This window comes from Cataglyphis hispanica, chromosome 1 (assembly GCF_021464435.1).
Source record: "Cataglyphis hispanica isolate Lineage 1 chromosome 1, ULB_Chis1_1.0, whole genome shotgun sequence".
In the NCBI taxonomy this organism is placed as follows: domain Eukaryota; kingdom Metazoa; phylum Arthropoda; class Insecta; order Hymenoptera; family Formicidae; genus Cataglyphis; species Cataglyphis hispanica.
In genome coordinates this window covers 2,523,005-2,527,359 of record NC_065954.1, presented here as the reverse complement: position 1 = coordinate 2,527,359, position 4,355 = coordinate 2,523,005, and the positions used below count along the sequence as shown (strand labels likewise).

The 4,355-nt window shown below is 32.0% G+C and overlaps 1 long non-coding RNA gene across 2 annotated transcripts; it reads right to left on the bottom strand.

Annotated features, from left to right (window-relative positions):
- Positions 1-152: 152 nt before the first annotated feature.
- LOC126853282 (uncharacterized) lies at positions 153-4,299 on the bottom strand. 2 transcript variants are annotated; one of them, XR_007687932.1, is made up of 3 exons: positions 4,088-4,299; positions 1,433-1,636; positions 153-1,331 (listed from the first exon to the last, which is right to left on the bottom strand). It is a non-coding gene; the product is annotated as an uncharacterized LOC126853282 (long non-coding RNA). The 2 variants fall into 2 exon arrangements; XR_007687931.1 differs by having other exon boundaries at positions 153-1,636.
- Between the last annotated feature and the right edge of the window lie 56 nt (positions 4,300-4,355).

Here is a 4,355-nt window from a genome sequence, read left to right as displayed (position 1 = left end):
GACAAAGATCGAATGTATTGGATACCTGAAACTTTTGAATATTTGCGCACCCCTAGTCATTATCAATTACACCGTCTAACTTTTAAAAACGCAAGATGCATACATTAGGAAACATGTATATATTAGATATAAGTAAATAAAAGCTCACAAAATTATATGCACTCTTTTATTTTGTTGTTTTATTTTGTTTGTTTTATGCATTCCATTAACATTCAAAATGTGTACTACGATTGATTTTTGATCTCGACATTATCCCCATTTAATTTGCCGCACAATCTTTCTCTTTATTTTTTATCTACCTTTTTATTTCCTTATGCAACGACAAGGCAGACAAGATTACGTGTGTCTTATTTTGCTATATTTTTAAAATTCCATATAAGTTATTATATTCATCTGCATCTACACTTATCTGAACTAATAAGTTATTAATATTTACAATATCTGAGTATAATAGAAAATATAAATATAAGATTAATATAAAAATGTGCCTTAGAAAGAAATAAATATCTTAAATACGTTACAATAACGTCCATATACAAACTCCATTTTTTCCCATCCGTATATTCCTAAATCTATTCGTAAATATCTACACATAACAGAAAGCAACTAACGATTCATTATCGTTATCTTAATAAATATAACTTTTAATTCTGTGTACATTGCAACGATTGACGTCGATTTTTCCATCCCATATATAGTATATAGAGCCAAGCTTATCAAAATTACATTAGTTCTTTTCTACTTTCAATTTAATATCAAATTTAATATTTTAAGCAAAGTAACCAAATAAATAAATTATTTTCTTTGGAAACTATTTATATTTCTATCAATGCAATTTAAACTTGATTTTTAATTAACTTGTAAAATGACGAAGAGTAAATTTTAAAAATTTCTAATATATTATGTACGATAATTATATTATCAGTAATTTTTTGATACTTGAAAGTAGAAAAAATTGAAATGCATTTGAGATGTGAAAAAAAATTCAAGAACGTGGTTCAAAAAACTGATCCGACGAAACGTGAACTGAGAGTAATATTAGAAATATTAGAAAATTGAATCGGGTATGTACCTATGTCTTATGTCACTTTTTCCTTTTGCATGCGCCATAAATGTGTAAAGAATTGAGTCTTTGGCTCAATAAAAATAAATCAAGAAAAATAATAGTTATTTCTTGCACTTTTTACATTTCAATAAGGTTTTGTTTGTATCTCTTTGTAATGAAATAGGCCGTTTTTTTCAACCTTGAATCAATTGTATTTTTTCCGTTGACACATGTCGTTTTACCACATTCCTTCCGTTTTTCAAGATTTTTTATGATATATTTTGGACTAAGATAACAGTCAAAATTAGATATTGAACCAATAAATGGTGTCGAGACGATGATGACGATAACACATACAATGGCGATTACGATCAATAATTGACTTACGGTTAAATATAATAAAAAAGTTTGGCGACGTTGTATAACAATGTGTGCGTTAACACAATGATGTTCTTCATATAGTTCACAGCACGCATTAAACAGCCCCAATCCTAGAACTCGATTTCCCTGTTTTGAGCTAGCCCACGTGTACATCGAATGACAGATACGACTCTGGAAACGGACCAGTCTTACATTGTTCCTAGCCGTCGTCTATAAAAAAGAAAAACACACACACATATAAAATCGTCAAATTTTGCTCAAAATTTCTCAATTATGAAATTCATCTCATCTTTATTTTTTTCACTTGTCAAAACGCGAACGAGTGTATTCGGGAATGTCGAATTAATTAAAAAATTCGCCGCCGATACTAACAATATAGCATGGCGTCGTGACGCAAGTGGGAAGAAGATCGAATTAAATCGCGCGTAAATGCAAACGTAAAAACGCTTTATGCGAGCGCGCGAATCATCCCTCCTCCCCCGAATCGAGGAGAGACTGTGTACCCCATCTCCACGCATACCGCGAGCGCAGACGAAGGTGGCAACGAGTCCCGCGGGGGCACTCAAGTTAACTACCAGATCGATGTCCGACCCCAGCCCACGACCTCGTCCCCCCCGGTCTCGTGAAACCAACCCCCCTCTCGACACACTTGGACGCGACCAAGAGTTCGGATTCTGTCGAGGCGAATCGGGAACAACTTTGTCGCGGTTATGCGACCCGAGTCGATGATTTCTTCCCCGAGACGTCGCCCGAAGGTTCGCTTGTTCCGTAAACACGATTATCGCAAGCGTTTAATGGTTATTCGCGATTGCGATGGTTTAGATTTACGCTGGATATAGTTGGAAAAGTCAAGCTTTGATAACTAAAGGGAGATATAAAAATCTTTCTCAATATAAAATTAAATACACACATATCAGTAATTTTTCCTTTTTTTAAAAATAAAATTGATGTACGATGCAGTTTTAAATAGAAAATAAAATAGCATTAGTTCAATAATTTTAATTAATTCTCTAAGAAGTTTAATTAATTCTTTAATAAATTAATTTTTTTAAATAGAATTATCAACAATATTGAAAAAGATCATTATATTAATTTTCTAATACACAGATAGAGAGATATATTTTAGGAAAAATTTATATGATAAAATACTTATATATTAATATTTAGAATAATGGATTTTAATGTATTTATAATAAATATAATATAAATATTTATATTAACTTATATACGTATACTAATATTTAACTCGAAAAACTGAATTTATTTTGTACTTGATCTTTATCAAAATAATTTTGTTGACAAACCTAAAAATGCCAAGATCTCGAATAAGTCTGACGATATAACGAGTCCGACGGTGTGAGAAATGAACGCCGTGGAGAATTAATGGATCTGCTGCATAACCGTATCTATGATCCAATTATTACCGTAGTATCGATCATACGAGGGTTCGAATATAGTCATTCGCGATATATCATTGTTTCCACGGAAAAGAGTGCGAAAATCGCGAGCGATGAAAAAAACGATATCGGAACTTGATCGCATCGCCGGATTTTCATATTCGCTTTGAATCTATTTCACGAATAAAAATCGCGAGATATAAAAGAATCATCGATTGACATTTATTCACTGTATGTCTAAGCGATAATGTAAAATATATATTATGAATATGTGAGGATTCACACATACACACACTGTGCCTTGTAAAATTTTTTCATAATTAATATTCGTAGATAATTATTTGGTCTAGATAAAATTCAGATCCGCAAAAAAATTTGATTTTTACTTGTGTTTACTCGCCGTCTTCTAAGAATTATTTTGACGGCGATTTAATATTATACGTTTTATGCATTATGCACGCAGCATAATATCGACACGAAAAACAGAATTAATATTTCGTTACTATTCTAAAAAGTGGTATTCCGATTAAATTTATCCGATGATGGCGCGCCGACAAAGAAAGGCCGTTCATTCGAAAAAATCGACATAATAAACAAAACTGAATATAAATTCTGCCAAAGTATAATCGCGCGCTTTTTATTCACCTTGATGATAAAGGTGTTAATATGACATTTAACAAAATCATTCTAATAAAAAATCATTTAAATAAAAAAAATTAATTACATGTTATGTACTACTTAACATGCGTTTTAAATTATAATACATATCCTTAGTACATGTTTTAGTTTATTTATTAGACAAATTCAAAATTAAAATGTTTAAGACAAACAGGTATATATATATATATATATATATATATATATATATATATATATATAAACCTGTAACAAGTAAAAAAATAGAAGTTTTAAGATTAAAAACTTTTATACACAATTTCACCTCTCTTTCTTTTCATTTGGGGCACATCTGTTTATCATTGTGTTGCATTAGAATTCAGGATACCATTTTTCATTGAATGGCAAAAAGATGGATATTTTGCAAAATGTGACGAAAAGCACAATAGAGACAATAGAGTCTGTCTGCGATATCCGCAGAATGCACGTGATATATGGGTTGAAACTAACGGGAAAAAGACATAAATGAAAGAAGATAAGGGGATATCGGCGTCAGGCTTTTTAAAGAATTGAACGAAGGAAAAGGAAGGACAATCCGGTCGGCAACTTGTGCGTAATTGGACCCAAAGACGTAATAGTTTTTACATACCAAAATTCCTGGCTACAGAGGATACAACTCTTTGTTCGACTTGCTTCAGGCTCCGTCGGCCAAAGTCGGAAAACACCAAATAGATTCTTTTATGAGGGCCATAAACTGTCTGTGAATCTCGATTCTCGAGTATCGATGGTTCCAAAGGGGCTAATCTGTTGATGAAAACTATAATAAAACGTCGGTTCTCTGCGCGCACGTATTTATAGAAATCCTTCCTGAGCGTCCTTACGAGATATTTTCTGCCCTTCTCGTGTCATTTGAAAAA